This window comes from Taudactylus pleione, unplaced genomic scaffold (assembly GCF_031769625.1).
Source record: "Taudactylus pleione unplaced genomic scaffold, aTauple2 ptg000026l, whole genome shotgun sequence".
Classification (NCBI taxonomy): domain Eukaryota; kingdom Metazoa; phylum Chordata; class Amphibia; order Anura; family Myobatrachidae; genus Taudactylus; species Taudactylus pleione.
The window spans coordinates 7,515,590-7,528,914 of record NW_028284428.1 but is presented as its reverse complement, the minus strand read 5'-3'; positions in this window follow the sequence as shown (position 1 = coordinate 7,528,914).

The window sequence follows — 13,325 nt, the reverse complement described above, 5'->3', positions numbered from 1 at the left end:
GTGACAAATCACTGTAGCCACTATGGTCACTGTTCCCCTCTGGTTATAATAGGACAGTACTTAGAATCCCGATCAGTGTCTGTGTGTCAGATATGCGGCGTCCTGCTATCTGGCTGGGTGAGAAAATATGAGTTACTGGTGGTATATACGAAAGTGATGCCCCGGGGTTGTCTTCCCAGGGCAGGAGTACGAGCCGTACTCAGAGCCTTATCTGGGTGTGCAGGGATAAAGGAAAAGCCCTACACGTGATGTATACCCCCCTGTCCAGACAGTACACCGGCGCTTGGGCTGGGCATCCCAGACCAGCACCAGTGTGTCTGCTGGAGGCAGGTAATCAAAACGTCTGGGGAGTGGATGTAACAGTGTGGGCTCTCACGGAGCTGGCTGCTGTAGATCCTCTCCTATGCGGAACTTACCTCCCCTTGCGTGTCCCAGGTGGCCGCTCCTGCCCCTTGCCGGCTAGCGGTGTCTTCCATCTCTGTCTTCCATCCTCTGTGTATGAGCGCTGCCTGTGGTCACGTGATTGGGAAGTATGGATCAGTGTGGCAAATGAATGCGGCTTGTGGGGATAAGCCAATGCAGCCTGTGGGGATTCTTCTGTCTGCCTCGTGTGAATGCTGTGGATCCCCAATGCGTTTCAGCTTCCGCCTTTGTCAAGAAGCAATATCCTGTTGTTACAGCTGATGTTATAAATCCTTGTTGCTTCATTCTGATAGGTAGTTCATTGAGAGTGGGTGTGTTTTCTTAAAGAGACTATTCTGAGTCTCTGTGCCTCAATTAGGCTAACTATGTATTCTAAAGAAGATGCTCATAGTGTATAGGTGTCATGGCCAGGGTATTTCAGCATGGCGCTAGGCGGGTGTTACCTGTGAGGTTGTTGTGGCGTGGGCTGTCTGGTGGCGGAGCTGGTGTCTGGCGGGGGGCTTTGGCTGCGCGTGTTGTTGTGCGGGCCTGTTGTCACTCTGTGCTGGTAAGGCCTGGCGGCGTCTCCGTTCCGTTTGGCATGGGCGCTGCCATCTTGCCTTCTGGCCATGTGATGCGGCTGGCCAATCCTGGTGAGTCACATGTTCCCTCCGGCCAGTAACAGCATGGCATGGGGTATTTAGGAAGGGTCAGTGCCTTCCTTCTTTCCCAGTGCAACGTGTATCTCAGCCCAGCTGAGAGGGAGTTCTCTGTGCTTATCCTGTTCCTGTGAATTCGCTGTCTGCCAGTCTGCCTGTCAGCTCCTAGCTTCCGCTGGACTACCCCGCTTCCTCCATCACCCTTGCCCATACCTGAGTGCCTGAGCCTGCTGACATCATGCTCATTGCCTTAGTTCACTACCTGCATACCTGACTATTATTTTCCTGCATCACTACCTGCATACCTGGTTGATTATTTTCAGTCTCACTGCCTGCACACCTGGACAGCTCTAATTGTTTCTACTTGGACATTAACCCATTACTCCCACCACAGAACTCTTGTGCACATTTATATATTCCTGGACTTTTATTTACTGCCATATTTTATGTCTACTCAAGCACTTATTAAAAAACCTAGTTTTTTATTCAAATCCGCTTCTGTGATCACTCCTGCTACCACCCCGGGTCCACAAACAACCCAGAACATAACAATAGGTACTTGGTCCAATATTATTGACATAAACAGAAAAATTAAGAGATTAAATGAATTGAGTTGCTGATGGGCAAAGATGATCTTGCTTGTTAAAGCTGCATATTGTAATATCCTAATTCTTAATTTGTGAATGGGGGGGCGAGAAAAGAGAGCAGGGTTTTGGCAGTTTTGGATTGGGGGGAGGGGGGAGAGAATGGGGTTTGTAGATGGGGAAAGGGACATAGGATGGTGAATCCATATAGGGCACAATGATGACATTGGACAAATACTGACCTACTGCTAATTCTGGATTTCTCTACTAATGGTATAGGAACAGGAGATGTACACCATATTAACCAATAATGGAATTTATCCTATGGGAAGAGTGTTATTGTATAAAGGATAGTTAACACTGTACCTAATATTGTCACTAAGTCATTAAACTGGTTCTGTTAATATCAATGTTCAGACCCCGAGGTTCCAATGTGTTTAGGATATAGATCCATTTTGCTTCTCTTTTGTTCAGCACTCATAAAAAGTCACCTCCTCTCCAATTATGTATCGGTCTTTCTAATATTAGAAAATCAATACCTGATGGGTTTGAGTCATGGTGTTTTTTATAGTGTCTGGAGACACTATGATCTTCTTTTCCTATCTTTATGTTCCGGATATGTTCATATAGTCTTTGTATCAGGGGTCTAATAGTCCTAGCTACATATTCCAAACCGCAGGGGCATCTAATAAGATAAACTACCCCTTTGGTATCACATGATGTACGATTTTTTAGTCTGTGTGTTTCTCCTGTCGTGGATGAAGTAAAGATGTTAATAGCTTTGGTACTTTGTTTATTCAGAATTCTGCAAGCTGTACATCTCCCACAGTAGTAAAATCCTCCTACTTTCTCACTGTCACCACCATATAGTGTGGTTTGGATGGTCTTACATGGAGGAATATGATTGTGAACCCAACTGCTCTTTATATCAGGGGCTTTGGTATATACTATATCTGGATGTTCTTTCAGAATTTGTTTGAGATCTTGATCCTGTAAAAGTATGTTCCAATGTTTACTCAGTATTTTTTTGATGTCATTAGCTGATTCGTTGTATTGTGTAATGAAGAACGTACAATCTGATTTGTGGTTATTGTTAATATTAGAGTTCTTAGGTTTCAGTAAGGTATCTCTATCTAGAGCCTTGACTGTTTGTAGGCTTGTTGTACAAGATTTGTCTCATAATTCTTCTCTAGAAATAATTCTGTTAGTTGTGATGCTTGAGATTCATAGTCTTTTAATTTACTACAATTCCTTCTTAGTCTAGTGTATTGTCCTTTTGGTATATTTGTCAACCAGTTGTGATGATGCCCACTAGTGGCTAGGATGTAGCTATTAACATCCACATTTTTTCTAAAGTTCTTTGTATGTATTTGTCCATCTTCAATTAATATTTCTAAGTCTAGGAACTCCACTCTGGTTTTACTAGCAGTGCTGGTAAAAGTCAGGTTGTTGGAATTGTTGCCCATATGTTTCATGAAATCCTGAAGGTTGTCGTAAGTGCCCTTCTAAATAAAAATGATATCATCAATGTATCATCGCCAGAGAACGAGGTTTGCTCCAAAGCCATGCCCCCTCCATATATAATCCTCCCACTTGCTCATGAAGAGGTTGGCATAGCTCGGAGCAAACCTCGTTCCCATGGCGGTCCCTGTGGTTTGTAAGTAAAAGGTATTATTAAACCAGGTGTAGTTATGGTTTAAAATAAATTGGATGGTCTTAATAATAAATTCAATTTGTATTGGTGATAAGTCAGTATCCTTCTCTAGAAAGTGTTTAGCACTGTCTAATCCCTGCTGATGTTTAATAATAGTATATAGTGATGTCACATCACTAGTGACGAGCCAAAGATCTTCCTCCCATTTAATCTCACTGAGTATTCTTATTATTTCTGTAGTATCTCTGACATATGAAGGTTGTATCTTCACTATTTCTTGTAAATATGAGTCTATATATTGAGAGAGATTGGACTTAGTGACAATATTAGGTACAGTGTTAACTATCCTTTATACAATAACACTCTTCCCATAGGATAAATTCCATTATTGGTTAATATGGTGTACATCCCCTGTTCCTATACCATTAGTAGAGAAATCCAGAATTAGCAGTAGGTCAATACTTGTCCAATGTCGTCATTGTGCCCTGTATGGATTCACCAGCCTATGTCCCTTTCCCCATCTACAAACCCCATTTTCTTCCCCCCTTCCTCCCAATCCAAAACTGCCAAAACCCCACTCTTTTCTCTCCCCCCATTCACAAATTAAGAATTAGGATATTACAATATGCAGCTTTAACAAGCAAGATCATCTTTGCCCATCAGCAACTCAATTCATTTAATCTCTTAATTTTTCTGTTTATGTCAATAATCTTCTTTAGAATACATAGTTAGCCTAATTGAGGCACAGAGACTCAGAATAGTTTCTTTAAGAAAACACACCCACTCTCAATTAACTACCTATCAGAATGAAACAACAAGGATTTATAACATCAGCTGTAACAACAGGATATTGCTCCTTGACAAAGGCGGAAGCTGAAACACGTTGGAGATCCACAGCATTCACACGAGGCAGACAGAAGAATCCCCACAGGCTGCATTGGCTTATCCCTACAAGCCGCATTCATTTGCCACACTGATCCTTACTTCACGATCACGTGACCACAGGCAGCACTCATACACAGAGGATGGAAGACAGAGACAGAGATGGAAGACACCGCTAACCGGCAAGGGGCAGGAGCGGCCACCTGGGACATGCTAGGGGAGGTTAGTGCCGCATAGGAGAGGATCTAAAGCAGCCAGCTCGTGAGAGCCCACACCATTACATCCACTCCCCAGACGTTTTGATTACCTGCCTCCAGCGGACACACTGGTGCTGGTCTGGGACGCCCAGCCCAAGCGCCGGTGTTCTGTCTGGACAGGGGGGTATACATCATGTCTAGGGCTTTCCTTTATCCCTGCACACCCAGATAAGAGCCGTACTCCTGCCCTGGGAAGACAACCCCGGGGCATCACTTTCGTATATACCACCAGTAACTCATATTTTCTCACCCAGCCAGATAGCGGGATGCCGCATATCTGACACACAGACACTGATCGGGATTCTAAGTACTGTCCTATTATAACCAGAGGAGAACAGTGACCATAGTGCCTACAGTGATTTGTCACTACAACGTTCCCCATTTGCAATTATTCATCTTAACTGCATTATTCGTATACATTGAGTATTATGCATATAATTTCATTGACTTTATTTATTTAAAAATCATTTTTGTTTCATGTTTTTTTGCTTTTCCTTTCTTACTATATATGTTCATGTATTTTTTGAGTGTTTTGAATTGAGTAAAACATTTTACATTGTTTGAAACAGTCCATTTCACTACTGGCAGGAAAAAGAGGCAATTTGGAATGTGGAAAAGATGATGTTCATCAAAATGAATTACAAATTCCACGAGGAAGACCTTTACCTGGAATCGGTATGAAATACCGCCGGCTGCAGAGTTCCCAGCAGTGGAAGCCCGACAGCGCTGGAAATCCCGATTGTCGATAGGTAAGTATTCTCTAACCTAACCCCCTAATCCTCCTTAGGGGTGCCTAACCCTAACCTCCCCCCCAAGTGCCTAACCCTAATCCCCCCTCTAAGTGCCTAACCCTAACCCACCCTTCCCCGCTGCTTAAACCTAAGTCCCCTAGGTGGTGCCTAACCCTAAGTCCCCCCCGGGGGTGCCTAACCCTAACCCTCCCTCCCCCTAGCCTAACCCTCCCAGGGTTGTGCCTAATGCTAAGTACCCCTGGGTGCCCTAAACCTAACCCTCCCCCCCCACAGCTGTCCACTCACGGTGCCCGGCATCCCTTTGATCAGGCTGCCGGGCGCCTGTCTCCCGGCGTCGGGGAAATGTCAGGCGTCTACATGTAGACGCTCGGCATTTCACCCTCGCCGGGATATGACAGTCGGGAAGCCGGCTGCCGGTATTAAGGCAGCCAACTTCCCGATTGTATACCCTTTACCAGCACTTAAGTCCAAAAAAGACATTAGCATCTGACTCTGTATGGTGGATTCCAGCAGGGACGAATTCATATTGTGTGAAGAAGAGGAGGACACACACACTGATGGGGATGACGATGACGAAGGCGATGACGATATCGAATTTAATGTATTGTAAAGCCAGCTTGTGTATGGGAATATTGCCACCAATGTCCATTACGCATTGGCAGCTTGTTTTGTGGGGGGGTCCAAACAAGCCAATCATTTCAGCCACAAGTGGCAGTCCCTGTCGCTGAAGTGATTGGTTTGTTAAACTGTGAATGTCCTGTTTCATATATACAATGTAATGGTGCATACACACGGTCAGATTTTTCCTTCAGATATGAACGATAACGATTTAAAAATCGTTCAGTCGTTCATATCTGAAGGAAAATCGTTCATATCTGACATGCCTGAACGATGGACGATCAACGATGCGCATTCCCGATGGTCAGATAACGATTTCTGACATCTGATGTGTTTGCAGTCAGACTTGGACGATTCCATTCATTTTAATGCAGTCAAAAATCGTTCAATCGTTCAAATCGTTCAAATCTTTGGTAAAATCGTTCAAATCGTTCAATCGTTCATCTGACAAATCTGACCGTGTGTATGCTCCATAAGGGTGGGTTGGAGTGCCCAAGGACAATTCCATCTTGCACCTTTTTTCTTTCTATAATGTGCTGGTTGGGGCCTTGCTGCCTGACATTTTTAATGTTATGGTATATGAATGTCCAGAAATTGTAATGGCCACAGACAGCATCTCCTGCCTGCCCCTTTCATTTTTTTATAGAAAATTTTGAACCAATTGCTGCTTGTCGTGTCAACCCGACGGCACAAGTCGCACAACAGTGACATTCAGCCAAGGGTTCTCAGCACTTAAGGTTGCTACACGGCCCAAAGGCCAGCTGTCGTCACTCCTCACCAACCCTCAAGGCTGTAATGCCCGCAACTTGCCAAGAGTTCCAGGCCTCAAAGCTGTTGCAGGACTAATCATAGCTCTGTATTCCACTACTACTCAGCCCGGAGGCTGCATTAACAATTAACTATTGGGGGCATGGCCTAGCTGTCAGGAAGTGCGGTCATGCTTTCTTGCAGCTCCTGGGATAGTCCCTCTAATCTTTGGGCCCCTTGGCCCCCTGTTAATTCTGTGGGTCCTCTGCCCTTACCTGACCCAGAGTGGATCCAATCACCTCCTCTCCAAGCTCTGGGAGTGGATTTGCGGCTCCGGAGACCCCGCAGCCTACAGAAGCCACAGGCTAAATTTTGTTTCCAGCCGGCGCTTCCCGGACCAGCGGGAAGTCCGGGAAGACTTTTTTGCTGCCAGACTTCACCGCGAGTTGCCTCTCCTTTGCAGCCATACTCTGCCTAGCCAGGACTCCAGGTGAGACTCCATATGTCCCCATGGAACCTCTGGGACCCCTGGGAAGCGGCCGTGATAGGAGCCGCAAATCGCGGGTGGCGGCCATCTTGAGACCTCCCTTCTCCAATAAAGGTCTCTCCGGATAAAGCCTACTGCACAAGAAGGTGCATTTGAGTATATTTGAGGGCTGTTCATGCTGTCTTTGGCCCAGCCTGTTCTGCCCTGTACTGGTCCCTGGAGATTCTGGTCTGCACAATACATTGATATGGCAATAAGACTTATTGATAAATTTCCTTGGGGGAGCTTCTGTGCAAGATTGGGGGCCCCCCTGCAATCAGTAGACCCTAAGCACTTGAATGCATGTCCTGACAGCTTCAGCTATGATATAAATATATGGCACTGAGAGGAACCTGAAATATGACACCCATTTTCTGCTATGCCTGGTAATCCATCTTTTCCTCACTACGTCAGTCTGCTCTGATATGTTTCCTCATGGGGAGACGGAAAATATAGCTAAACACCCCACTGCCACTCCAGTTAAGCCATCATCTAACACTGCTTTCCATACTCTATTTGGCATTTCCACATCTGTGTCTGGTACTCCACCAGGGCCTATCACTCCACATATGGTCTCAGGTGGCTCAGATGGAGGCTCTACCTCGGTGTCTCGTTCTCCTCATCTAACCCCACCTGTCCTGCTAATCCGTCTGATATAGGGGAGATCCTGCAACATTTACAGTCCTTACCGACTCGGCAGGACATTCAACAAGATTTACAATTACTGGAAAAACGGATTCAGGAAACAGTCCAGACTCACATCTCCTCCATCCGTTCGGACATTACTCACATAGCAGAGAGAGTGGTTACTTTGGAAGACCATGTGGAATCTGTTGATACCCAGCTCGGTGTCTACAATGCTTTGCTCTCTCACCACTCCCGTATATTGTTGGAGATGCAGCTTAGACTGGATGATGTTGACAACAGGGGTCGGCGAAACAATTTGCAGATTCGTGGGGTCCCCGAAGATATTCCTCAGTCGGGAATTGAAGATGCTCTCACTAAAATATTTGATGAACTTTTGCATGTTGACCCGGATGCTAGGATCCATTTTGATCGAGCCCTCTGAAACACCCAGAGACATTATCTGCCGATTGCCCTACTATATGGTAAAGGAGCAAATTCTACGACAAGTCCGGCAAACAAAGGAGATCGACTTCAATGGATGTCCAGTACAGATTTTCCAGGACCTCTCATTGTCAACTCTCCAACAGAGGCGCCTTTCCAACCCACTCACAGAGGAATTGCACAAGCAGAACATTAAATTTTGTTGGGGTTTTCCGCTAAGTATACAAGTAATGCATGAGGGGAAACTCCTTATTCTTCGAGAATCTACTGAATTGCCCCAATTTTGTTCTTCTCTTGGTTTGCATTTTATTTCAGTCCCCAACTGGCTGGATTTATTGGATACCAGTGTACCCTTGCCGACTCGTAGGGAGACCTGGCAGCAGGCTCGAGGTTCCAGACGTAGACTGGGAAGAGATTCTATGGCTGAGTGAGGAAACACTCAATCAGGAAAGATATTATTGTCCGTAATATTCTTTTTATGCTCGTTGCCTTTTTGTAGACAATTTGTAGATCTTTGCTGTTTTTCCTACACCTTTTTGGATACTTGATATTGTTATATTTATATTTATTTGAGATCCTGGTGTATGTTTATGTAAATCCCAATAGGCCCTGAGCAGTTCTTCTGTTTAGCCTGATTATCCAATGTTTATTTCTTATGCTCTAGCTAAATATTTTTATATGGATTCTACATATTTTATTGATCTACTGTAGGCGACTATTTGTATTTATGTTACTTTAGATAGGTCCAAAAACAAATGGGATCTATATTGGGTGTCATGTTCATTACTACCCTCCATTTTCCCCCTACTCCATTGTGTATACAATGTCCATGGACCCATTAGGGGTTTTCTTGGCCTTTATTATGGAGTAATGTTTTTATGCCAATACCATATTAGGTTTTCAATTGAGATATATTCTGATGCTTCCTTCCTTCCCTCTCTTTTGGCTCCTATGTGTCCCCTTTTCCCCCAATACTCCTTTGCTGATAGACACCGTCTGCATTCAGGCAATTGATTTATGTACCCAACATTCAAGATGCCCAGCCACACACTTTAAATATGGCTAAGTTATCTATTTTGTCTAACAATGTAAAGGGTCTTAATATACCGGAGAAAAGATCTCGTCTTCTACATATGTTGCATATGGATAAGGCTGATATAGCTTTTCTCCAGGAGACACATTTTAAGAAAGATGTGGCTCCGTCCTTACAATCTCGTTATTTTCCAGTGGGGTACTTCAATGATTTCTCCAAAGCCAAGGCCATGTTGTTCTCTAAATATTTAGTGCTTTCTGATATCTCAGTTGTCCCTGTTGGAGATGGTAGGGGATTATAGGTCAAGGTTTCCATAGCTAATAAAAAGTATTCTCTAGTAAATTTATATGTACCCAACAGGGGTCAGTCTGACTTTCTACATAAGTCATTAGAAATTACATATGATCAGTTTGAAGGCATCTGAGTGGTTGGTGGAGATTTTAACTGGGCCTTGGAACCTTCTCTTGATACCACTTCTGGATCCCCACGCACCTCTATTATAGAAACTAGGAAATTTAGACTGACTCTGCACGATTTTCAATTGGTAGACACTTGGAGACTCATACATCCAGCAGAGAGGGATTACACCTTTTATTCTTCCCCACATAATTTTTATTCCCGCATTGACTATTTTTGTGTAGATCATTCCAACCTAGATCTCCTTGCAGATGCCACTATTGGACAGATCTCTTGATCTGACCATGCCTTAATATTCTTAACTTTGTACCTTCGTGATCCCCCCCCCCCCGCCAGTGGTACTGACTCTGCATGATTTTCAATTGGTAGACACTTGGAGACTCATACATCCAGCAGAGAGGGATTACATCTTTTATTCTTCCCCACATAATTTTTATTCCCGCATTGACTATTTTTGTTAGCTCATTCTCACCTAGATCTCCTTGCAGATGTCACTATTGGGCAGATCACTTGATCTGACCATGCCTTAATATTCTTAACTTTGTACCTTCGTGATCCCCCCCCCCCCCCCCCGCCAGTGGTACTGGAAGTTCAATGAGCAGTTCCTCCATGATTCCTATTGTAAAGATCAAATTGGGGAAAACCTGAGAGAGTACATTTCTCATAATGTCACTGATGATGTTTCAGCTGTCTCAGTCTGGGAGGCCCATAAATGTGTTGTTCGAGGTAAATGTATTCAGTTAGGGTCCTATCTCAAAAAACAGAAAACTTAATGTAGGGGTACTCTGTTATCTAAAATCCGGATGCTCGAACTTACCCATAAAACTACTATGTCCTCAGATGTATTGGTAGAACTTCAAAAGGCTAGAGATGCTCTTAATGATCTACTATTTGAAGGGGCTAGGAGAGGGTTCCGAAGATGCCGCCATAAATACTATAGTTGGGGGAACAAGCCAGGCAAAATGCTGTCAAGGGCTCTTAGAGCTCAGAGATCCTTGACTTATCTTCAACATATCAAGGATCCTACAGGTAACCTTTGCCATACTGACAAAGATATTGCAGCAGTCTTTCAGACTTTTTATTCTGCCCTATACAATTTAGGCCCGGTTAATACGAATTTAGATCAGGAAGCTCGCTTAACGCAGATCCAGAAGAAATAGCTTTCCCTATTCTCCCCGAAGCGGTGACAGAGGCTCGTGACTCCCCTTTTACAGAAGAAGAATTATCTGTTGCTATTAAGTCCTCCCCATCTGGCAAGAGTCCCGGACCTGACGGCTTCACGCTGTATTACTACAAGGCGTACCAAGACGCTCTCCTGCCGCTTTTGTTACGGGCCTGTAATGCTGTTTCAGCACATACTCCTTTTTCCGGTCAATCGCTTGCGGCACAAATTACGGTTGTCCTCAAGGAGGGCAAGGACCCATCATTACCAGCAAGTTATCTCCCGATATCTCTTTTAAATGTAGATGTCAAGCTTTATGCTAAGCTTATAGCTAATCGGCTTAAACCTCTTCTTCCATCTATCATCCATTCTGATCAGGTGGGGTTTGTCCCAGGTAGAGAGGTAAAAGACAACACCACCAAAGTCCTTTATTTAATACACCATGCAGTCTCCTCTGACACTCCCATGATGCCCCTCTCCACTTATGCTGAAAAGGCTTTTGACCATGTGGATTGGAGCTTCATGACAGGGGTGTTGCAGCGATTAGGGTTGGGTGACGTCTCACTTTCAAAAATTCTGGCCCTTTACAGAGCCCCTTCGGCCCAGATATGAGTGAATGGGATCCTGTCAGCCCCAGTTCACATATCAAATGGTACTCGCCAGGGTTGCTCTCTCTCTCCCTTGGTTTTTGTACTGTACATGGAAGTCTGGCGAGAGCAATTAGATCGAACCCTAGTATTACAGGCCTTAAGGTGGGTCCACGAGATTGTCGCCTTGCCCTCTTTGCGGATGACCTGCTAGCTATAGTAACTATTCCGGTTACCTCCCTTCCTAATTTAATGAAGGAATTCCAGCATTTTGGGGAGCTCTCTAATTTTAAGATTAATTATAGTAAATCTGTTGCCTTAAATGTCATCGCTTCGGTTAAGACAGTGGGCCTGATTCAGAGCCGCTCGTAAGCGGCCGCTCGTTTGCTCTGAGCGATGTTCGCACAACTGCACATGTGTATGGGTCGTAATGTGCATTCGCAAACCAGTCATTGCGGTCGGAAATCGTGCGCTCGCAAAACAGCGAGGGGCTGCTAATTTGACTGACAGAATGTACCGTTTATGGGTGGTAACAGGGGAAGGTGCTTGAAAACGGGCGAGTGGAGATCCGAAACACAGGCGTGCCTGACGGTCAAAAGGGTGTTTAATGGGAGTGCATAATTAGTAAAGGAGCGTCATCGACCACGTCACTTGCTTGTCTTTTAGCCTGAACTGCTCTCAGTATTAGGGGAAAGAAAAACCTACCACAAGCACTGCGAGCAGTTCAGATGCCTTTCGATGTACCCGATTAATCTAATAAATACCGGAGATGATGTGTGATGCGAACGGCAAAGGGGTGTCTTTACAAAATAGCGAGCGCATTTTTCGTTCGCTCGCTCAGACATAGAGGCGTCAACAAACCGCAAAGAGCGAGCGCTCAATTTAAATAGCCGGCCCCTTTTTTGGAACGACCGTCCGGGTCTGAATCAGGCCCAGTGTCTGCACTTGGTGCCTTCTTCCCCTTTAAATGGCAGGCTTCTTCTCTTAAATATTTAGACATATTTATTCCTAGACGTATATGTGACCTATTTGCCCTTAATCACACACCTTTGCTTAGTTCCATACGTAAAGAACTTGATCAGTGGAGTCTGCAAAAGTTTTCGTGGCTAGGTTTATCAAAATGAATTTTCTTCCACACCTCTTATATCTGTTGCAGACTACACCAATTACCCTCCCCCCGAGCTTTTTGTCTGAAGCACATACCCTCATTCGAAAGTTTGTCTGGGGTGGTAGGAAGCCGAGATTCAAACATGAAGTACTCTTTAGGCAAAGGTCTCGGGGAGGCCAACAATTGCAAATGATATCCACTTATTATCAGGCCATTATACTTGGCAGAGTTCTGGACTGGACTCAGGGCACCGTGGGTAAGCAGTGGGTGGATCTGGAGGCGGAATCATCTAACCTTCATTTGAGCACTTTGACATGGTGCTCTAAAATTGCTCGTTCCACACACCCAATAGTGTGCTCTACATTGGAGATGTGGAAAAAATTGAGTGTTAAACCTGGGATATCTTCAGTGATATCTCCTCTTACTCCTATCCTTTATAATCCAATTTTCCCTCCGGGGACCTCAGGGCAGTTTTCCTCCACATGGTCTTCTGCAGGGATTTCTAGAGTTATTCACCTTGTGTCCAATGGCCAATTTATAACCTTCTCAGATCTATGTGCCAATACCTCTCTTACAAACCAATGTTTTTGGCCTTACATTCAGATCCGACATTTTGTTTTTTCTCTGGGGGGTCCTTCAGTAATTGCTAGGCATGTGACACCCTTTGAATTTATGTGTTCGCACCGGCAGCCTCCCACACATAATCTCAGGTATATACAAGATTTTATTGCATAACATGTTTACAGGTGATCCTCTTTTTGTAATGGCCTGGGACAGAGATTTTATTAAAAATAACATACATATTAATTGGGACAAAGTGTTTCAAGTAACTAATGTGTGTTCTAATAGTTTGAAGGTTCTAGAAACGC